Source organism: Pholcus phalangioides, unplaced genomic scaffold, assembly GCF_987345545.1.
Source record: "Pholcus phalangioides strain wild (caught in Gottingen) unplaced genomic scaffold, Ppha-v1.0 ptg000039l_1, whole genome shotgun sequence".
In the NCBI taxonomy this organism is placed as follows: domain Eukaryota; kingdom Metazoa; phylum Arthropoda; class Arachnida; order Araneae; family Pholcidae; genus Pholcus; species Pholcus phalangioides.
In genome coordinates this window covers 21,388,017-21,412,287 of record NW_028301625.1, presented here as the reverse complement: position 1 = coordinate 21,412,287, position 24,271 = coordinate 21,388,017, and the positions used below count along the sequence as shown (strand labels likewise).

Here is a 24,271-nt window from a genome sequence, read left to right as displayed (position 1 = left end):
TGTATTAATTACTATCTTATTCATTTTCACATGAACAAGTGGGAACTTTGCCCTTTTTAGGGCTTCTTTGATTTGGAACCCTTGAACTTGAAATAAATATGGTCGCAGACTAAACAAACACCTTTGACTCCACTTGTTGGGTGCCATAGTTCCCACAACCAGCAGCAGGACCCCTATGCTGGATCTTTTTTGGGTTCCTCGTAACTGAATTTATAACGTGAAAAAACAAAAAAATTACGAGAATAGTCCCGGGGGAGTACCGAACTGAAGCCAGGTCCATAGTCAGAAATTTCGTTCTTAGGGGACCACTTTCATTTCGGGGGGGGGGGGGGTGGACCAAAGTGATAGAACAATAGATTTGGCCATCTTTTAACTTTTTTTTCGGTCATTTTCTCACCTGCTACGGCCTGGACCGAAGCTCTACCCTTGTGGGAGGTCACGTTGGGCACCCCTTAATAACTACTTTGTAAAGAGCTCACTCCAGCGGCTCTTCGAAGTAGATCTTCTATAGGAGGTGTGGTGTTTGTGGTTGCTCATCTTGAGCTTCACGTAGGAAATTTCAATTATTAATAAATTTTCGCGGTGCTCGGATGACTGCTCGACCATTCATAAGGTTCCGGCTCAGCTGCGGATCCGGGGAATGTGTTGGGTGTGACTGTGTTGGATTTATTGTACAGTTTCGCTTGACTGTTCCGAATTTTATGGGAACAATCACATACTGTAGTTTTTTTCAATTTTGAATAATATTAGACAAAACGCACCAGTTTTTTCCGAAAAAAATTCCTCTCTTGGGAGGGGCGATCACCCCCATCGTCGCCCGTCGCCCCCTGTCTGCCTCGGCTCCCCTTCGACGCCAGTGCCAGAAATGAATATAAATTCTACGATAATTTTGAAATTCAAGTAAGGTACGAAAAAGAGAGATAAACAAGCAGAGTAAAATTATTCTTGGGTGGTGAAACCCCTCTCCCGAAAACGATTGTTATTGAAAAGTTAAAAACTAAAATTATTATACTGCCACACAAATAAAGAAAAAATCATCGATTATTAAAATTTACGGCTTTCTCTATTTTTCAGCAAAAAGTTCACCCTGTAACAATTGATATTCAAGGAGACATCGTGATTGAGATTGAAAAATTACTGATTTTTGTCAATTTTTACTACCCGAAAAGTTCCAGAATTTTAAAAAAATGGTAAAAATTATCTCTAATGTCTCCTCAAATTTTAATTTAGTAAATAACTGGATAAATTCCGATATTACAGAGAGAGGCACAAATTTTTTACTTATCGACGGCTTTTTGATTTGGGGCCGTAAAAAATTATAATTTGTATACGTCCCCTAATAACCATTTTTGGGAATTTCAATCGCCAAGCAAAATTCTACTCTTTCGGTTGATAATAATTTTCGATATTTTACATGAATTTTAAAATGACAATTAATTAAAATTTACTGTAAATGAGAATTGGCTGGGAATTTATGATTATTTAATAATGTTATTTTGAGTCGTTAGCTGATTATGCCATGAGCCCCACATCCTGGAGCAGGGCCCCTAGGCTGGGATCTTTTGCGGGACCCCCCGGTCGTACATTTCACGAGCCCTTCTATAGTTAATTTTATAGCGTAAAAAAGCAAGAAATGATGAGGTTAGTGACGGGCCCTGTCAGCCACACCCTTGTGGGGGCCACGATAATAGCTATTTTAGAAGTTCAAGAACACATTAAAAATGTTATTTATAATTTATACAAGGGCATAAAAATCTTTCTCAGCAGAAGAAAGTGAAATTTAGAGTGATGGAAAAAAACTTTCTACTGCCCCAGGTGAGGATCGAACTCACGACCTTCAGATTGCTCAAGGAGCGATTATGAGACTGACGCGCTGCCTACTGCGCTACTGAGGCACGCTTGAGGGAATGCAATGTTCCTATCTCTCAGCCACAATTATATAAAGTACCAGGTTGAAATTCGATATTGTACTGTATCACCTCAACCCCAGTGTTTCCCAAAGGGGGCAATATCACCCCCGGTGGGCGATGGAAACTGTCCACGGAGGATAGAAGCTACGAATATAGGATCCTATGGGTTCACTTGAGTCGTGGACGATGAGAGGGAAAAAGTCTAAAGAAGGGCGCGATGGAAAAAAAAGTTTGGGAAACTGGTATAACCCCTAGAAATCTTTACTCTTTCAGACATTTGCGAGTCAAATTATAAATTCCTTATTCTTTTTTAAGACCATGACCCACACAAGAATGGAACTGATTAGGGCACAAGAAAAGGCCGTAGCGGAAGGAGGGGGTCTGGTTCCCTCCAAAAAGAGAAAGTGCCTAAAAAGAGAGGGAAAAATGGCCAAATCTATTGTTCTATCCCTTCCCCTCCCCCCCCCCCGAAATGAAAGTGGTCCCCCTTCGAATGAAATTTCTGGCTACGGTCCCGGCTCAATCCCGGAGGCCGATTCTCATCATTTTTTTTTTGTTCTCCACCAGTGCCGTCTTAACGCACGTTCCCCCCCCCCCCCCGGGCACTGCCGGAGGCCTAAAGAGGAGAAGGGGCCCTCACAAAGATGAGATCTCATTGAAATTTGCCAGGAAAGGAATCAGAAAAATCACTTGGCCCGGAGGCTCACAATGCTCTTGAGACGGCCCTGTTTTCTCCACACTATAAATTCACTGTAAAGAGTCTCGCCATAGATCCTAGCCTGGCAGCCCTGTTGCAGATTAGGGAGGCCATGATGGGTTCCCTAAGATTACTGAAAATTAAAACTTAAAACTATTTATAAATATAATAAAAAAAAAATCAATACATCGAGAGAAAATACTTTTTTTTGCTAATCAATCAATCTTTGGTGGCAACCCCGGCAAATTTCCACAGGCCCCTCGATAGTGAATTTATAGCGCGAAAAAACAAAAAAGATGAAAATCGTCTCGGCTCCCGGTTGGCCCAACCATTGTGGGGGGGATCATGAATGGAATGCACTGACGGAATCAATTTAAATTGTTTTAATTTGCGTAGAAGTCTTTCATACACAGTTACCATTAGATCATAATCACTGATGAATTGAATCACCAACGGGATTCATAAAGGGGGGCCCATATAAAATTATCAAAGATTTTAATCATTCTAATTTTTACATTAATTTTTTTTTCGACGTGCCTATATGAATTCGAAAGAACATATGATATATTCATACGCGTAAAATTGCCTAGGGCCCATGTGGGAACGAGACTCCATACCCCCCCCCCCCCCAATGGAACGAATTGATTTCGAACGCCTTTAATATTTTCAATAAATTCACGCCCATAGACATACTCGTAGTAGGCATGTATTTTTCAGCATTTCAGTCGATTCCAAGTATACAATATATATATAGTATGCGCTTTTCGTTCCCTCCCCATAAATTAGGGGCTCAAGGTAGTCTCAGAAATTGCTTGGGCCCTCGCTTGGCTCGAATTCGCCCCTCCCCCCTCTTTCCCACTTTGAGAATACGTTTAGGAGTTCCAAAACATATTGAAAAATATCATTATCTTTTGAAGATGTCTTAAGGGGAGGGGATGAGAATCTTTCTCACATCATAAAAAAGTGAAGTTTAGGTTTTTTGGGAAAAAAAAATTTCGCTGCCCCAGGTGAGGATCGAACTCACGACCTTCAGATTGCTCAAGGAGCGATTATGAGACTGACGCGCTGCCTACTGCGCTACTGAGGCATGCTTAACTTGACGCAAATTTTTTATGACACGGACACAACTATTATACAGTACTAGGTTGCAATTCAAGATATATTGTACCTTTTTTTCCATTCGGATAGAATTTCAGGAAGCATTGTGCGAGGTTAGACAAATACTGAAAAAGGCGGGCTGTGCAGGGGAGCCCCTTTTGTAGGCTGCCTAGGGAACCTTTTGACCGTATTAAACTAGTTATACAGCGTTTATACTTCAAAATACAAACACCCAACAATGTAATGCGAGAAATTTTAAGGGGGTTGAAAAGAAAATGGTACTTTAGGATCTTCAGTAGCTAAAAAGGCAGGGGCGGCTCGAGCTTATCTGCCACCCGGGTGTGAAGCCTCATATGCCCCCCCCCCCTTCTAATGGCGAACCTGGCAGGCAGGAGGCTGACAGGGCTTCAGTGAAGGGGACCTCGAGATAAATCTGATTTTTTTTTTTTCAGAAGAAAGAAGCACATCATTGTTTAAAGTGCAAAATGGGCGTGACCATACATCCCACTTTTGAAGTAAATTTTTTTTTTTTTTTTCCTTTTTGTTCCAGAATTATTTTACCATAATAATGCCAGTTAACTTAATCCCTGAAACAGCACTTATTTTTGTGAGCCAACATCACTTATTATCCTGACGTTATTTTTACAAATAAATTTTTTCAAAGGTGTTTCTGGTGCTCCAGGGACCCGACAAGTGAGAGAAGCCGAATTTTCCCTTATAGTTCATTTGACTATTGTGGAACAAATTCTGGGTGAGAGCATGGCCCTCCTAGAGCAGGGCCCCCTTGGCTGGGATCTTTTGTGGGCCTTCCTCAGTCAGACGTCTCGCGGTCCCTTCTATAGTTAATTTATAGCGTGAAAAAGCCAAAAAATTATGAGAATTGTCCCGCGCCCTTGTGGGGAACATGGGTGAGGGAACCAAAATGCAAACTTGCCCCTTGTTGTAGAGTTCAGGGGCGGCGCTTGGCCATGCGACCCATTGCGGCCACGCGAGGCGCCGCTCAAGAGGGATGCTAAATCCGAGGTGAATGGGTAAAAAAAAGTTGCATTGGCAAGAAAAAAAAAATCAAAGAAAATGCTTTCTGTCGGCTCTGGAGGGGCGCAAAATCCGAGATGAAAGGGCGAAACATTTTTGTTGTTTGGATAAATTGTGAGGGAGGGGTATGGCCCCCGAATGGTAGGGCTGACAGGGCTCCAACTTGGGGCTCGGGACTAAATCCTTGGGGCATGGAAAATCTGACTTGGACCCAGCGAAAGATTCCAGCCTAGGAGGCCCTGACGCAGTATGTAGGGGCTATGAGGGGCAATAGTCAGGAGGCGCAAAAAATAAGCCCCGCACGGGTACAGATTTCGTCTCGAGCCGCCCAGATAGCTTAAATTCTTGTGTCTGGTATTATGGTCAGAGGCCCTGTGTCTATTTTCTCAACGTTTCAGTTGTCGAGGAACAGCAGCACACTCAAAAGCATGATGCCATGTGAATTTTTACTGTGTTAAATTTTGGGGTTTTTACTAAAGTCTACGCTGCCGCCCGGATGCACCGCACCCCTTGCACCCTCGCTTAATCCGCCCCTGGCTAAAGGGTGAAAATATTTTGAATCCATGCGATTCTGCAAGATAAAATGAAAGGTAAGTTCTAAAACATTCGAAGTTACATTGGCATCATTCCAGATTGACGGCCATAGTGACGACATCAAATATTTTCGGGCATCATATTCAGGTATAAAAAGACTGTGACTGGCCAGTCTCTGTTCACTTCTTCGTTAGATCGTGTATGTTACTTACGTTACAGGTGCTCCGCTTTATTTTTTTTCAAGTTTTGATCATTTTATTTACCAAAGAATTACTGAGGAAATATCTCACAGGTAGGATTTCATTAAATTTTCTTTTTTATGGTATCGTGATTTCATTGTATCATTTTCATCCAGTTCCTCGAATGTGGAAAGATAGTTACGAGACCAATTCATAAGGTAAGCAACTCCGTGACTTTGTGAGGAAGTGTTTGAAATTTAAATCATCCCCAATGCATATTGAAAGTTCTCTGAAATTTTTTGAAAATATTGGTCGAGTAGCAGAAGTCGACAAGAGCATTTTTGATCTCTCAAGCATAAATTTAAGTGACTTGAGAAAATTATTGCGTTTTAAATGTTTTTTAGAATTGATAATTTCAATATAGAGTTGCTGTTTTCGTTAAATTATTGAAGAGATAAAGTATTGTGTATATAGTTGATATCTGTATCAATTCATGGAAATTCATCATTATGTAATTCTTTTAAATGGAATTTATTTTTGTTGAATGAAATGAAATTTTATCACGCCTACTCTATGAAAAAGTGTGAATTTTCGAGGGTGATGGAATTACTTCTTTCATTTATTCTGAATTTAAGTGGCATAGGTGGAGATAGACTTGAAAGTCTGCGGGGGGGGGGGGGGGGCGGCACGACGATGATGTTGTCAATTCACATATACACATATACATTAGATCAGTCGATTCCACCTTTGACGCTGGGGGGGGGGGGACAATGCCCCCGTATCTCCGTCCATGTTAAGTGGGTGATGGAACAGGGCTGGTATTAGATGCGGAGCAGAGGGGGCAACTGCCTCAGGCGGAAAAATTTAGGGGCGACAATTTTATGTGGAAACAAAGAACACCATTATAAAATTATTGAATGTGAGGGTGACAAAATTATGTTTGCCGCGGGCGGCAAAATTCCTAATCCGAGTTATCACGTATACTCTATGAAAAAGTGTGAATTTTCGTGGGGCCCAAAATCACTTCTTACATTTATTCTGCATTTTCGAGGGTGCCGGAATTATTCTTTCATTCATTTTGGATTTTCGCAAATGCCGCAAATACTTCTTTTATTTTTTCTCAATTTCCGTGAGTTATTATTTGATTTAGTTTGAATTTTCCTGGGTGCCAGAATTACTTCTTTCATTTATTCTGAATTTTAATGGGAAGTACTTTCATTTATTCTGAATTTTCGTGGGAAGTACTTTCATTTACTCTGAATTTTCGTGGGAAGTACTTTCATTTATTCTGAATTTTCATGGGCGCTGGAAATACTTCTTTCATTTTTTCTGAATTTTCGTGGGAAGTACTTTCATTTATTCTGAATTTTCATGGGCGCTGGAAATACTTCTTTCATTTATTCTGAATTTCCGGCTGGTGAAATCTATGTGGACTATCTATACGATAATCCTTCTCCGTTTTCCAAATTCAGAAAACGGAGGAAATTCGGCAGAAAACAGCGTTAAATGCGGGTGAAACGGTTTTTCCGCAATTAGAGCTGTTCTTTCCCAAATGCCCTTCGCTCTTCGAATATCTCAGTGAATATTGCACCTTAAAACCATAGAATTTTTATTTAATCAGGTGAGACAGCAACAAGTTTCTAATTGGGTTTTGGGGTCACACGAAGACTGTATAAAAAGTGAATTTTTTTATCTTAATAACTATACAACCTTTTGAAATATGAATGACATATCTGAGTACTACACGTTATTTGGAAACCTTTTCCAATTGGAAGTATGTCTCTAGGATCAACGGTTCACCAAATGTCATACTGACTGTTTGTGTTATGCACCCTGTATGTGTTTTTATAATATATACTTTTTTTTCCAGACCTTCTCTTCCTTTTTTACTTTTTTTTGGGTTGGAAACGATTAATATTGGCATTATTCCAAATAGGTAAAACACCGAAATCTTATAAAAGTGACGAAATCGTGGCTAGTGTGTTTGTTCTACGCGAGATTAGAGCGTCACCTGGTAGCGAAAACGATAAAAATACAAAAATCAAAATTGACCAGCACGTTGAGTTGTTTGTGCTATTTGTTGCCGTTTGTTTGTGTAGTTTTCCGCGAAGCGTGTAGGTTACATACAGGTGGTGAGTTCAATTATTAATTATCTCCTGAATTGAACACATTAATTACATCGGGATCATTTATATTCATTAATTGAATCGTGAAAATATTCCAAAAAGAAGATCGAATAGGTTTTCATCAATAATTTTCGCTTTTATAATACCATGCTATTTTTTGGTAATTACAAGCTTGTTATCAAAGTTTAATAATTAACCTAATTTTAAAAATTAATTAAGATTCATCGCGTTATTGTGAATTCAATGTAATCGGCATAGAATTTTGAATGAAATTAATTCGTTGAATAAAACGAAATTTCGTCTATAGAGTATACGTATATTGTAATACGATCCCTTCAAGTATGAAATTTTTTTAAATAGGTGAATGAACCGCAACGAAAATTAAGGGATATTTTTAGAAAATTATTGCGTGTAAATTATGCTTTCTCTAATTATAATTTTTTCATCTCCGATTTTAACATGGTTGAATTTTTCTTTTTTTTGCAAGCGCTTAGCACACTTGCCCGTTTATGCAAGAGGACCCTGATTCAATTCTCGGAGGAGACAACTGACATTCCTTTTCAAAGGTTCAGATCGGTATAACAACCAGAAAAATGTATTCCTAAATTTTTAATTGATTTTTTTCATCTATTTTTTAATTATTTCTTTCAACTATTTTTTAATTATTTCTAACATTAATTCTGAATATTCGCCAATTGTTAAATTATTTCTTCCATCGATTCTTAAATTATTTCTCACATTAATTCCTAAATGATCTATTTCTCTCACCAATTTTTAAAAAATTATTTTTCTCTAAAATTATTTCTTTAATGAATTTTTTAATTATTTCTTACATTAATTCTTAATTTTCGCCAATTATAAATTATTTCTTTCATCAATTCTTGAATTACTTTTTTTCTCTTAAACTTTTTTACAAGATATACAGAAGACTGGATGTTGTGAAGATATTTATTATTTGAGATGTTAATTTTTTAAGGAAGGAAAAAGCTCATCTCTGCCTCTACTGGGAGTCGAACCCGGGTCCCTTGATTGCCGGACGAGTGTTCTGACCACTAAGCTACAGAGGAGAGAGGGATTTCCTTCACTAGAGCGTATATATGCCGAACGGAACCGTGCAATGGAAGGTGCAACCGATCAGCTAATAGCTCATGGACGACGAGCCACCAGATGGCTATATATATGACGCTTTATATACGCTCTAGTGAAGGAAAATCACTATCTCCTCTGTAGCTTAGTGGTCAGAGCACTCGTCCGGCAATCGAGGGACCCGGGTTCGACTCAGAGATTAGAGGCAGAGATGAGTTTTTTCCTTCCTTAAAAAATTAACATCTCAAATAATAAATATCTTCACAACATCCAGTCTTCTGTATATCTTGTGTTAACAAGAGGAGAGCGACATTCATGTCATTTAAACTTTTTTCTTTCAAATTATTTCTTTCATCAATTTTTAAATTATTTTTTCGTCTTAAATTATTTTGTTCATTTATTCTGAATTTTCATCAATTTTTAAATTAAATTTTTTTTCTTTTAAATTATTTTTTTTCATATCATTTCTTAAATTATGTTTTTTGTCTTGACCTTTTAAGTAGTTTTTAAACTGTTCCTGAACCGCATTATAACAACTACATTGGAAATTAAAGCGTGTTAAGCACCAGAGATATATTGCTTCCTTGACATGACAAGAGCGAATTTCATTTTATTATTTTTATATGGCCATTAGTTTTGGCGCAATTATATCTAATTGGTCCTTGCGCCAATAATATCTCGGGATTGCCGCTATAAGGGTTAAGCTATTTTTTTATCTCAAGTTATTTCTTTCATTTATTGTGAATTTTAATCAATTTTTTTAATCACTTCTTTCATTAATTGTAAATTTTCATTAATTCTTGAAGTATTTCTTTCATTGATTCTGATTTTACATAGGTGCTGGAATTATCTGTTTCAATAATTTAAAAATTTTTTCAGTTCTGAATTTTCAGTGATTTAAATTCCCGTTAAGTTTTATGTTAATTTACATTTAGTTGTCATATTTTTGTGTTCATATTTTTTAGCATCCCTGCACAATCTGTAATAATTTATGGATTTGTTAAAGAACTTCCCCCACAAAATATATAATATCGGGCTATAGAACCCCCCCCCCCAAACATTTTTTGGGCCCCGAAGTTGAGAAGACATCCTTTGGACCATTGGTGTACCAAAGGGGGCTGGTGGGGGGTGTTCTAGCCCCCCCCCTCTCCAAGCCGAGATTATAGTGTTGTTTTGAAGGAAAAAAAGTAAAAAAAAACCCCGTTCAGAAGAAAGAAATTTCTGAAACCCCTCCCCCCCCCCCACGAGAAAATTCTTCTCACGCTTATGCCTGTGACTGATATTATGTTCTCACTGAGCCTGCCAGTCCGTTAAGGGTGACCTTATGACCATATGATCCGTATTTTACGAGACATTTCCGTACGAGTCGTAAAAATGATTTTTGTTATTTCAATATGAACTTTTATGGCATAACTGAAGACCAAGACTGTGAAGGGCGCGGTAGCCCAGGTCGATAAGATACTCGACTAAAGTACCAAAGGATGTTTAGAGGTGTCGCGAGTTCGATACCCGGCTCGTCCTTGTCAGAAAACTTTCCTGAGAAAAATAGTTTCGTAATTAATGAAAATGCAGAATTTATTTATATGAAAGAAATAATTTCAGGCCACTAATTTCGAAAACTAAAAGGGCGCGGTATCCCAGGTAAGATACTCGACTAAAGTACCAAAGGATGTTGAGAGGTGTCGCGAGTTCGATACCCGGTTTGTCTTAGTCAGAAAATTTCCCTGACACAGGGGTACAACAGAAACGGCGACATGACCACAGAAAAAATTGCTACCGCAGGGAGTCCCCCATCGAGGGGTTAGCGCACCAACCTCTCGATGAGTATAAAAAAACAAGCCTGCCGTTCGAAATCGACAATAAATTGTAGGTCCCGGTCTAATTAGCCCTCGTGTGCAGAAAATGACCGTGGTGCGGGGGAGGGGGAACACACACAGCATGGCTCCCACATCCTGGAGCAGGGCCCCTAGGCTGGGATTTTTTGTGGGCCCCAGACCAGACTTTCACGGACCCCTTTTTGATAAATTTATAGCATGAAAAAACAAAAAAATGATGAGAATCGTTCCGGGCCCCAGAGTTGGGGCCATGACACAGTTTCTTTTCCTCGCTCTTTCTCTTATCTATTGAATAAGAACTGACTTCACCCACTTGCATTTGACTGATTGGAAGGGGGAATGTGGGAAACATGTTTCACTGTAAAAATAACTTTAAAGCTCTTCTAAAAGCCGAGATATTTCGGGGTGGCTGAAATAAAGCAGATCAAATTTGACGAGATATTTCGGGTCGGCTGAAATAAAGCGGATGAAGTTTGGTGAGATATCTCGGGATTTTCGCTGAAACGATTAGAACGAATATTGTCTGATACGACAGATGAAAATTTTAATTTAAACTCATTTTTTTTCACTGTTCTAAATTTTTTAAATAAATTACACTTTTATTATACTGAAAACATAAATAGTGGTATTTTCTTTCCACGGCTTTCTTTTAATTGAGAATGCTTCTATGTTTTAGGTTAAGTGGTCAAAATTAGACAACCGTCCCCTTATTATAACTACAAATCATTTCAATACATCACTGTGTAATATTTTATTTACAGATTATCAATTTATATACAGATTATCTCTATGTATCTATGTTTAGTTCATTTAAAATTCCGAAATGTTAACAAAACATTTTTAATGTGGATGTTTTATAGGAATTATAACATCATATCTGTTCATCGTCTTATCAAATAATTGAAATCGATAAAATTGGAACTGTTTACTAGAAGCGTTAACAAGCCAACTGGGTGGACACAATAGAGGTGGCGAAGGTATGAACGGTTTACATGTTTAAATATTTTTATATTTCTCTCATTTTATTATTTATGTATTCCAGTATTATTTAGAGGTATATTCTTATTCCTAGTACAGTAAAACCTCTCTTTTGCGGACACTCGTGAGACAAAACAATTTGTCCATAAAAGAGGGGTGACCGTATCAGAGGGGGTTCCCGTATTAATTGTAATACTGTATATAGTAACATCAGTGACTGAAATGGTTCTGTATTTCAATATCAATGGAATTTTTACAATATGAGATACGTTTAAAGTCATGAAAATGCATAATTATTGCATAGATACGAAATTTAAGTTACAAAAGAAATGTTATACAAAGTTTACATACTGCATTAACATTTTTTGGAAAACCTATCAGTCGCAGTTTGATGGGTTTTGCTGAGTATTTCAACTCCTTCAAAAAGTATTTTAAGCTGAAAGACTAAATCGAATGATATTCTGTCATTGCGTCTACAGAAAAATGTACAGGGTGGGCAAAAAGTCCGTAGAAACTTTAAAAATGAAGAAAAACCGGAAAAATAACTGAAATAAAAACAATTTGCAGGGTTAGCATCGCTAGGTCACGGGAGTTTTTTTTCCAAGACTGGAAAAAAATAACTCAAAAACAAACGATAGGTGGCGCTGGTACGAGCGACTTAGGTGAAAATATGCAAATGAGACGGTTATAAGAACTTGCACTCCTAATCCACAACCAGCTCACCGTTGTAAACCGTGTGCGTGAACAAGAATGCTGAGTGCGAAGGATAAAGATTTTTTGGTGAAGTTGTTTTACGTGAACAGAATCAGTGACCATTGCCTTGCGTAAATTCCGAGTTCAGAAGAATGTGAGGACTGGAAAAGGGCCTTTAACAGCGACAGGCCTCATAAAGCTTGTTCAGCGGTTTGAGGAAACTGAAACGCTGGAGGATCGTGTAAGAGCCGGACGACCATGTTTAAGGAAGACACGTTCGCCGCATGTTGCAGCCGAGATGGAAGCGTTAGCGTCCGAATCAGCTGCAGGGACCAGCAGTGCTCGTGAAGCTGCCAGACGCTTGGGCTTACCACCTTCCTCGATACGCAATATTCTTATTTGAATCCTTGATCTGTACCCATACAGATTGCAGTCCTGCCATGAACGTTTACCAGCGGATACCGTACAGAGGGAAGCATTTGTGAGATGGGCTTTTTCCAAAATCGAACAGAATCCCACCTGGGCCTTTAACATCCTGTGGACAGATGAAGCTGATTTTTCGCTTCATGGCCAAGTTAATACCCATAACTGTCGCATTTGGGCGACGTCTAATCAACTTGAGTACACGCAGAAACCATTGCATTCCCCAAAAGTGACAGTGTGGTGTGGGTTCACAGGTTCCTTCATCAGAGGACCCTTCTTTGAAACGCAGTGCCTAGTAAATGGGTGGAAAACGGCTACGGTGAATGCACAGCGTTATTTAACGCTTCTGCACGAGAAGGTCGTGCCATGTTTGCGTGAAAGATGGATTATGCAAGATGGAGCAACTAGTCGCGCTGCTACTCCGGTCAAGGCATCCCTGATACAGACGTTTGGGGAAGACAAAATCATTAGCAGACGTTGCAGGTTCCCATGGCCTCCTCGGTCTCCAGATTTGACATCGGCAGACTTCTGGTTATGGGGATATTTGAAATATCGGGTGTATCGATCCGGTCCATTCAATCTGTCGGAACTGAAAGATGCGATCCGTCGAGAGGTGTCATGTATACATCCGGACCTGCTGCACTCTGCCGTTGCTGGATTTGTGACTCACCTGCAATGTGTTATTCCCTGTGGTGGTGGTCATGTGGAACACGTACTGCTGTAATAAACGATTTGGAGGCATTCTGACAGGCGTTCAAAAATTACACTGTACCAGTTTTAAGAGTGAGAATACAGTATGTCTGTCACAAAATAAAATAAAAAAATCTACATTTTATACGCTCCTCTTGTCCTCTAACGTTCAATCAGAAAGTTGTTGCCCTGTATCTCCTGAGACCAACAGGAAAAATTCCATGTTTCCAAGTGCAATATTAGACAAGATATTTGAATTCAAAAATTGAAGAAAAATTATGAAAGAACAACAAAAACTAACGGAAAAAACTCCTTTCCCTCATCTATGCTATCCCTTCCGAAATTTTCTTTGTTTTTTTAATTCGAATATCTCTGCCAATATTGCAGTTAGGATCTCTTTTGTTGGCCTCAAGAGAGACGGGACAACAACTTTCTAAAGTTAAAGGACAGGGGGACCGTATAAAAATGTAGACTTTTTTATTTTGTGACATAATGTATTTTCACTCTCAAAACTGGTGCAGTGTAATTTTTGAGCACATTGTGAATATTTTTTAAACTAAACCCATACCTCTACCTTGAGCGGTTAATGAGATAAAGACCTTATTAGCACTTACAGGACACACCGTATAAAAAATTACAGTTAAAAGTGACCATAATCAAAACATACTTTAACATATATATATATATATATATATATACACACGTATATTCAATTTCAATTTTATTGTCATTATTATTGTTGCAAAACATATAAATCAAACAAAAAAAAAATCCATCAAGGGATCCTATAGGATCCATACTGGTGGACATACCAATATGGTGTGCAATATTTTTATCAAATTTTTTGACATATTAGAATATAAGTCGATTGAACAAAAACGAATGATGATTTTAGTTTCAAATAGTTTCATAAAAGTTTCGGAAGACCAATTTTTTAAAAAAAATTTTAAATTAATTTTTTTATACATATCACTATTTCAGTGTACTATAAGATTGACTCGAGCCAAAGCAAAATAACTGAAGTGAATCGATGAAAAAACAGTATTGGGTCAAAACTGTTGTCTACTAGCAACCACAGATAATTTCTCTCTCTCTCTTTTCTGTCTCTCCTTACAATACAGGGTGATTCAGAAAAGATGGAAGGAACTTTGAGAAGTGATAGTACACACCAATACAAACAATTGTCATCGAAGAATACATGGTCTAACATGAAACGCGAACGCGCTCGCGCGTTTTGAAATGGCCGCTCAGCAAACGTTAAAACGGCATTCCTGTTGAAATTTATCGGGAGAAAAAGCATGCAAATGTAACATGGGGAAGAAGAAGAAACCGTATGCAAATCTGCTTCACAGTGAATAAAAGGCACGGACGCCAGCTCTGTGAAGTTATTCCTGCGTGCAACCGTTCTAACAGTTGTAGCGTACGGGATAATGGTGCACTTTAGTAATACTGGAAAAGCAGACATGCATTTCATTTATGCATGAATGAAATGCATGTCTGCATAAAGAACTTTCATTTCTAGCTCTATGCAGAGCTTTGTAAACATTGTTTATGCCTAAGAATACAGAAGACAATTGAATGCTATTGGGTAGCACCAGAGTCACAAAACCTAGAACAGGCCTATGTATCCAACTGCTTTGTTATGCAAACTGTTGTGTCACCTATACACAAAATGTGAACCATAATTTTAAATGATGGATGTTAGTTACTGTACAATGAATAGTCCAAGATCATAAAGTAGTAAATACAAAATTATTTTTTCCATCCAGATAGAAGTTTTTAATGACTACTCAAAACATTGACACAAAACGCGTTTTTGAACCCCCAAACCAAGAAAAGAAAAATTAATAAACCACGTGGCCTACATACACATCCTAAACAATCTGAAAAAACGATACAACTTCTACTTTTTCCCACCTTGAACAGCACTTTTCTTATTCGGAAACAGCTTCCCTCTCCCACCAGTACCAGTAAAAATTAATACTGTGAAAATCGGAATTAGTTTCGAAATCAGTGACTAACTAAAAGTACAATTGATTTAAAAAAAGACAAGTTCAGAAATTACAGAATATAATAAGTATGTTCAGCATACAGTGGAACCTCGAAATAACGATCGGACCCAGAAAAAAACGTTGTAGAGGGATCACCGTTACATTGCGAGGCAGCAGTTTAACATTAGAGTATAGAAATTTCCAAACAAGGCTTGAAAAAGTATCGTTGTAGAGGGATTTATATTTATATCGATTGACGTTGTAGCGAGGTTTCACTGTATTAAATAGCTTCAGCAGGTGCCCTTCGTTTCTTAATCTATTTTTATATTTGTTTACATCCATTTAGTGGATAGGTGTTTCCAAAATGAATAGAATATATTTTTATTGCATCAATTAATATTATATAGTTAACAATACTATACGTTTACTATGAATATCATTTGAAAATATTCGATTAAAATTTATTGATCAACCAGTAAAAATTTTAATCGATTCCGAGCCCTAGTTTAATCAAGAACACGAACGAAAGCGGGAGTAGCCCCTCACCAACTTGAATTTGATCGCAGCATATATGGATGTAGTATAGTTGTTCATTTTGCTTTTAATAACCAACGTTTCACTTACGAGTTGAATGTTAAACTATTTTGGATAAGTTGAGTTCAATCTAATAAAAGTTGACCAATGAAAACGTTAACATCTCCTCATAGAATTTTCCTTCGTATTTTTAGGTTCATTAAGACGATCGAAAATATCAAGATGTCTTCTGGGGAGGAAAAAGAGACATCTGGCAGTGTTATCCGTCATAGTTCACGTAAAAAAAATCCGATGGTAAGATATCCCGATGAAATCCAAAAAAAAACTGTAAAAACTGTAGCGCTCGATCAATCTCCTCAGCAAATGGCTGTATCTGAAGACACGGAGGTAATAGCAGACAATTCTGCATTGTCAAAATCATCGCCTATTTCCCCATACTTAGAAATCGGTGAAACTAAAAATGTCTCAGTATCTATAACTTCAATTGAAACGAAAAAAACTAATTACAGTGCAACTAAGAGCAATCCAGATAGTTCACAACATGATAACACTCCCCTAGATTTCCTTTGGCAATCACAGAATTCAAATGAAAGCATACCATCATCAACAGAGCAATCAGATCTTGTCGAGAGTAAATATTCACCGCCGACAACCGTTTGCATCGATAGTGTAGCGAGTATTGTGCTTAATCAAAATGCACAGCAAATGAAAGCAGAAGAGTCACAATATTCCCACTCTACTGAAAGTCCAGATCCTCGTCGGATAAGCACTCACGGCGTTATAGCGACCAAGCAACGAAAACGTAAATCTAAGTTTGTACATAAATCATCGAAACGCTCACGCAGGAAAAAGCAGCCAATGCCAGCCACGACTACCAGAAATTTGGATCAAGAAATTTGTGGAGGAATTCCACAACAATCAGAGCGAGAAATTTCTAGTTCAACTACGTACCCTTATGTTGATGCAAACGTTTGTCCAGATACATGTAAGACAATGTCAAAAGGACGAATACAAATGATTCAAACGTGCGACGTGAATGTAAAAAAGGAAAAAGCATTAAGCTCATCAGCTCAAACGCGAGCAAATCATCAAGAAACTCGACAGCATTCACAAGGGACGTATAGGTGGTCGTACTCTACTGCTGATGCAAAAATTCCCCTAGACGCACAGAAAACAATACCAAATGCAAATGAAAAACTGCGAATGAAAAACGTGAGTGAACAACAAGAACTAGAGAGCGCTGCAGATTCATCACAGAAATATCATGAAGATGTGCCAGAACGTTCAGAAAAAGAAGTGTACACTTCAAACACCTTTTTTGATGACAATGAAACCTTGTATCAAAGTACCCAAAGCAGTATACCAACTGATAGGATGCCAATGTCACAAACGCTCAATGTAAATGAACAACGGCAAGAGCCAGCGAATTCGGAAGCTTCAGCACTGAAATCTTGTGACGATGTACTAAAACGTTTAGACCAAGAAATGTTAAATTTGAGAAACCATTTCAATGAATATGTAAACTCGATTCAAAGTACACACAGACAAAGTACAATGTCGACTGATGGAATGCGAGTGTTGCAAACGTCCAATGTAAATATGCAACAGCAGGACCCAGCGAGTTCTGCAGCTTCAGCAGAGAATTCTCATGAAGATGCACCGGAACGTTCAGAGCAAGAAACGCCCGCTTTTATAATTTATTTTGATGGAAATGCAAACTTGTTTAAAAATATACAGAGTGGAATGTCGACTGATGGGATACAAGTGTTGCAAACATCCAATGTAAATGCACAACAGCGAGAACCAGCAAGCTCGGCAGCTTCAGCACGGGAATCGTTGGGAGATGCAGTAAAACATTTAGAGCAAGAAATGTTCACTTTTAGAAACGACATTGATAGGAATGCCACCTTGTATCAAAGTACACAGAATGGAATGTTGACTGATTGGGTACAAGTGTTGAAAACGTCTAATGTGGATACACAACAGCAAGAACCAGCGAGCTCAGCAGCTTCAGCACAAACATCTTTTGAAGATGTACCAAAACGTTCAGAGCAAGAAATGTGTACTCTTGGAAACTACTTTAATGAAAACTCAAACTTGAATTTCTGTGCACAGAGTGACATTTCATCTGATCGAATGCCAATGTTGCTAACGTGCAATGTGAATGCACAACAGCAGGAACCAGCAAGCTCATCCATTTACGCACAGAAATCTCTTGAATATGTTTCGAGACGTTCAGAGCAAGAAATGTTCACCTTTAACAAGCATATTGATAGAAATGCAATCTCGTATCAAAGTACACAGAGTGCAATGTCAACTGATCTAATGCCAATGTTGCAAACGTCAAATGCAGATGCACAGCAGCAAGAACTAGCAAACTCGTTAGCATCAACGCAAGCAATTCCGAATCATTCAGAGCAAACAATATCATGTTCCACTCCTTACTCTCATGCGATCACTACTATACCTCCATGTACACAAATAACAATGCGAAATGAACAGATGGAAATGTTGCAAATGTACAACAAAGCACATCAAATACCAGCTACTTCACAAGCTTCCGCAGGAGAAAATAACGATGAATCAAGACATTTGGAGCAACAATCATGCAGTTCAACTCCTTTCTCAGATATTAATATAAAAACTCATCCAGGAACGTGGAACCCCATACAAAATGAACTGATAGATGTTATTCCAAGTTACAACACTACAGAACAACAACAAGATACAGCCTCGATGTGGAAATTTTCAAAGTATAGTGAGAGACCAAACACGTCTGAAACTTCTGGCATTAGAAACGAAATCCATCTAACAAAGAAAAGCACTCTTGATACAACTCAACAATTTTGTTCAACAACGGTAGAGTCATCCGAACCCACCAATTCAGATAAAAGAAACATTTCTAATTCAGGGAATATAGGAACAGTTATGCAACCTCAAATTTGCTCAAGAAACCAAGATACTAGTGAGAATGATACCAAATTTACTAGTCAAAAAGTGATTGATACAGATTCGTTGAATACAGGAAAAAAAAAACATAAGGGAAAATCACCACGCCAAAGAAAGAGAGGATCAACATCCAAAGCATCGGGGTCAGAAACTTTTTCAAAGAAAAAAAAACGTATGAGTCAGGAGATTGATTTATCTCAGTTCTGCGATGAATTTGAAAAAATACTTTCTAGATTAAGAAATAAAACAACAAATCCACAGTCAAGGGAATCAGATATACCAAATGCAAGCAGCACAAATTCGCAGTCGCTTGAATCGGGCATACAAAATGCAAGCAGCACAAATTCGCAGTCGCTTGAATCGGGCATACAAAATGCCAGCAGCACAAATTCGCAGTCGCTTGAATCGGGCATACAAAATGCCAGCAGCACAAATTCGCAGTCGCTTGAATCGGGCATACAAAATGCAAGCAGCACAAATTCGCAGTCGCTTGAATCGGGCATACAAAATGCAAGCAGCACAAATTCGCAGTCGCTTGAATCGGGCATACAAAATGCCAGCAGCACAAATTCGCAGTCGCTTGAATCGGGCATACAAAATGCCAGCAGCACAAATGCCAACCCCCTTTTGTCAATAGATTTTTCTTTTCAATCAGAGATTCCGCAAATTGTCATTCAAAACATTCCGTGTAGTTCCTTAAAGTTGATGAATGTGGAGTTACTGAGCTCTCAGAGTCAGCAATCAATACGTATTCTGTTCCAAACTGAAACCGAGGAGCAACAAGAAACTGAAACCGAGGAACAACCAAAAACTGAAACCGTAGAACAACAAAAAATTGAAACCGCGGAACAATTTAAAACTGAAACTTCACAGGCAAGTGTTCCTGAAATTCATTCGGCCAGTATATCCGAACGTGCATCGCAATCATCGAATTTTCAAAAAGCTGATATGAGCAAATCCGAAAAAAGTGGATTATCAGTGTCTGATACAGTACAAGATTATCGATCTGCAGTAAATCAAATTGACGCAGTGCAATCATCAAGCATTGAAAAATTCGATGAGAACAAATGTCATAAAATTGGATCATCAAGGTCTAAAGATAATTCTGCTACAACTGGAAATGACACAGTGCAAAAGCCGGGGCTCCAAAAATTCTATGATAGCAACAAACCTCTAAAAAAGAGATCTTTAGTTTGGCATATAATGCATTCTACTGGTGAAAGTCAAGTTGACGTAGCGCGTCCATCATGCAATTTAAGAATCGATCACCTGCAAAAATCCGACGATAGGAACGAACATCTGAAAAAGATATCTTCATCATGTCCTGGGGTACAAGTTTATAGTTCTTCTGCAGGTCAAGGGGATGTAGTGCGACGATCGAGAATTCGAAAATGGATTTGGAAACAAATCAAAGAAAGCCGATCATCAGAGTCTGATATGTTACAAGATCATCGTCCTAGTGTAACTCAAACTGGCATAGCCCAACCACCGGGCATTCATAACTGCGATAAGGGTAACACTAGAAATAATGAATTATCACTGTCTGATAAAGAAGGTCATAGTGCCAGTACATCTCAAATCGGTAAAACGATGACTGGTATGATTCAAAACTCGCAATGGACAAGTGGATTGCTATCTAGTGAAGAACATAGTCACGTGAGCCAATTTGGAAGATCGCAATGGCCGATGAGCATGGACCCGGTAAATTTGAAGTTAACCGAAGAGCTCAATCATCTAATGGATCCATTATATGGATCCACCCGAACTGGGAATGAATCCGAATCCATCCAACCACGACATGTAACTCAATTTACTCAACCACAGAATGAGTTTCATGAACCTCAATTTACTCAACCACAGAATGAGTCTCATGAACCTCAATTTACTCAACCACAGAATGAGTCTCATGAACCTCAATTTACTCAACCACAGAATGAGTCTCATGAACCTCAATTTACTCAACCACAGAATGAGTCTCATGAACCTCAATTTACTCAACCACAGAATGAGTCTCATGAACCTCAATTCACCCAACCACAAAATAGATCTCAACCCAGTGCACGACGTGGTGGATCCCATTTGCGAAGAGATCTAGGTGATGCCATCGTTAGCTTAATTCGTCCAATACCACAAAGAATATTTCCGAAATAGCACAAAGAACATTTTGCCGAAATAACCGAAATACTACACAGGACATTTCCGAAATAACCGAAATACCACACACAACATTTCCGAAATACTTCTATAAGTCAGCGTTTCTCAACCTTTCTGAACCCAGGGACCACTAAAAAGTCTGAAACAATTCAACGGACCAATTCTGCCCCGTATTACGGGACAGTGTTGTGGTTTATAGTTTGTCTTTTTTTTATATATAAATTTAACCCGTTTTTTCAACGATGCTTATTTTAATTTGTAATTTTTCCTTAAATCGTGAATATAAACAGCGTTTTCATAACTTATGATAACTACGGCTATAAGTTCAGCTCACATAATTGTCAGATTCAACGTCTTTTCCTCAATTTTTCAATGATTTTAACAAATGGAAATTTTTCTGATTTTTTTTATGAACATTGGGCGACGTCCTGTATTTAAAAGATCCCAGTTCCCTTCATTTTTCTCAATTTCTCTCATTTTTTCTGCCCCCCCCCCCCCCTGCGGACCACAAATTCAAACGTCGCGGACTACAGGTTGAGAAACGCTGCTCTAAGTTATACAATTGGTGAAACTTTTTTAAAAACTTTAATATAACACAAAGCAGGTGAACATTTTTTTATTTGACTCAAGGCCGCTATACACTACTAGACGATGTAATTTTTATATCGGATTCATTATCAAATAATAACGTTATAGAATTTGTGGGCAACATTTTGTAATATCAGAAGAAAATAACTCTTTACTTTGTTTTTTCTCTTAATCTTTGTGTTCTCATTGAAACATTCATCAAGGTTATAGTGTATTCACTAAAAGAAAAAAATGTGAACGTGCCAAAGTTACTTGTGCGATGTTATGTAAGAAAGATGGTGTATTGCAATATGATACAGTAAAAACCTCTCTTTTGCGGACACTGTCGGGACAAACAAAATACGTCCGTAAAAGAGGAATGACTGTTAATCAGGGGTTTGAGAAATGCATATATAGTTTTGTTATACATAAGGGAAATAATTATTTGGCCGTAAAAGAGGGATGACCGCATCTGAGGGGGGTGTTCGTTAAGAGGGATTTTACTGTATTTTGCTAATATTTTTTTCATATTATTAAATGATATTATTTTGTAAATAATCTTTTGTAATGCGAATCGATGTTTAGTAAATGAAGATTATTCTGTGAAGTGATACTTTTTATAAATGAAAATTGATTTATGAAGTGATATTTTGTAATGAAAGTTTATGTATGATGTGATGTTTTGTAAATGAACGCAATATTGTTGTGATACAGTATTTCGTAAATGAGCGTACTATTGTTAAGTGATACAGTATTTTGTAAATGAGCTTACTATTGTTAAGTGATACAGTATTTTGTAAATGAACGTAATATTGTTAAGTGATACAGTATTTTTTCTAAGATTAGGAGAGAATCTGGACCCAAGAATGGGCCTAAATGCAAATTCTTGCATAGGGAACAGGAATGGCTAGTTACGGCACTGTGTATATAGTACTGCAGTATTTTGTTAATACGTGTAAAAAAGAGCATGAGTGAATTATTTTCTCTATGGAAAAGTTTTTTGTTACGATATTTTTATCGTTTTGTAACAAATGATTTGCTAAATTTAGTTCTTTGAACTGTTATCAGTGTATTTGTATAATGCTCTCCCTCGTTGGATTTCTGTAATAAATTTGGATCGTTAAATATACCTATATTCTGTGTTTTTTCTGATTTGTTAATGAATTATTTAGTACTGGTTCAATCCTATAACACAAAGTAATGAAATGTATTTTAACATTCTCGAGCACGAATTTTTAAATTCATTAACATATTAAAAAAAAACTTACTGTATTGTTGTTGATAATACAAATACAAATGCAAATACAACGCCACAACAGGCAAATTGCCCAACGAGGTGGCTGACTTCAGAACATCATGGATCCCCGAGCCATTTTTTGGAGGCCCTACCTACTACTACTACACCACACATGCACCCCGCCCACAGCCCCCCCCCGCGGAACCCCCCAACGAATCGGTACATGCGGGAATGTGCGTGTACGTGTAGTGAAACCTGACGTGAAGTTTTGTTGTTTCTCTGTAATGCTTGTTATGTGTAGTGCTGCCATCTGCCACCGTTTTTCTAACTATGAGTGAAGTGTTATGATTGAATGATTTATCGTTGTAGGACTCTTGCTCTCTGTGGCGAGACTTTTTAACGGGGAGATCGGCTCGCATTTGCGCCTTGAAGTTGGGAACCACAGAAAACCAACTTCAGCCGACCAATAATGTAGGAAAAATTCTGTAATAAAATGAATAATATACGGTAAATTTTAAGGATGATGTCATTTTCAGGTACTGTACTGCGCCATTGGTTTGTTTCATCCCCAGTGCATTGCATCTGCTCTGACCGTATGAATGACCCATCTGTCCCGTATATACGGGGCGATTTTTAGCACCCTAACGTTATCATGTCGGTACCCAGTCCGAGGATACTAAGGGGTGGGAGAAGTGTTTCTGATTTTTTTTTAAAGCTACATAAATCACGGCTTTATTAGGGGAAATTTCAACTCTCAGTCACAGGCTATAGAAGCACAGCCTCTCAATCACAGCCAATGAAGGGGCTGAAAGTTGCTGGTCGTCCCGTGTATACGGGACTCAAGCGCGTACGCAGCGGGAGGAAGGTGCATTGCTTGTTTTTAGAAATTATTGGGCTCAGCCCCTTTACAAAATTTATTGGGGAGGGGCTCAAACGTCCTCAGCCCCTAGGGGTTCCGGCGCTTATGACGATCATAATAAATATATTTTTGTCAATAAATACGTACCTGATACCTTGCTGGCATGTGCAGCCATCCAGCTGGATCGCCTAGAATTAATTTCATTTTTTAATACCATTAATTTACAATAGAGGGAGGCTCCGTGACAAATTTTCACGGAGGCCCAAAAAAGGCCCAAAGCGCAAACATTTTTTCCTGAAAACTCAAGCTGGTCTGGACTTGGTTTTATTTGTTGGAGCGTCTACGTAGGGAGCGTAAAGTTGACCAGTGATTCGTTCCAAGACTGGTGACTTAAGTCGATGTAAACTTTTCCAATAGTAGGGTGGGGGGGGGGGGCTAGGATGTTCTTAAGACGGCCCTGGACGACGTAAATGCGGAGTGACGTAAGTCGAGATGCGAACCTCGCAGTAGTTTCGGTACATGAAATAGAGGAGTTTCTCAGAGCTATACTTGGTGTCTTGGAAGTATTAATTCGGTCTTCATCTCATATCAACCGTTCGTCGTACAGCTATGGTTTAAATTTGAAAAATGCTCAAAATGTGTTAAAGAATCATCCTGTACCAGTTTCGAGAGTGAAAATACAGTGTCTCGTAAAAT

The 24,271-nt window shown here is 38.3% G+C and overlaps 2 non-coding genes across 2 annotated transcripts; both read right to left on the bottom strand.

Moving 5' to 3' along the window:
• Nucleotides 1-1,807: 1,807 nt before the first annotated feature.
• On the bottom strand, nt 1,808-1,895 carry TRNAM-CAU (transfer RNA methionine (anticodon CAU)). The gene is given in 2 exon segments: nt 1,808-1,843; nt 1,859-1,895. It is a non-coding gene; the product is annotated as a tRNA-Met (tRNA).
• Nucleotides 1,896-3,606: 1,711 nt separating this feature from the next.
• TRNAM-CAU (transfer RNA methionine (anticodon CAU)) lies at nt 3,607-3,694 on the bottom strand. Its single transcript is given in 2 exon segments — nt 3,607-3,642; nt 3,658-3,694. It is a non-coding gene; the product is annotated as a tRNA-Met (tRNA).
• Nucleotides 3,695-24,271: the final 20,577 nt, after the last annotated feature.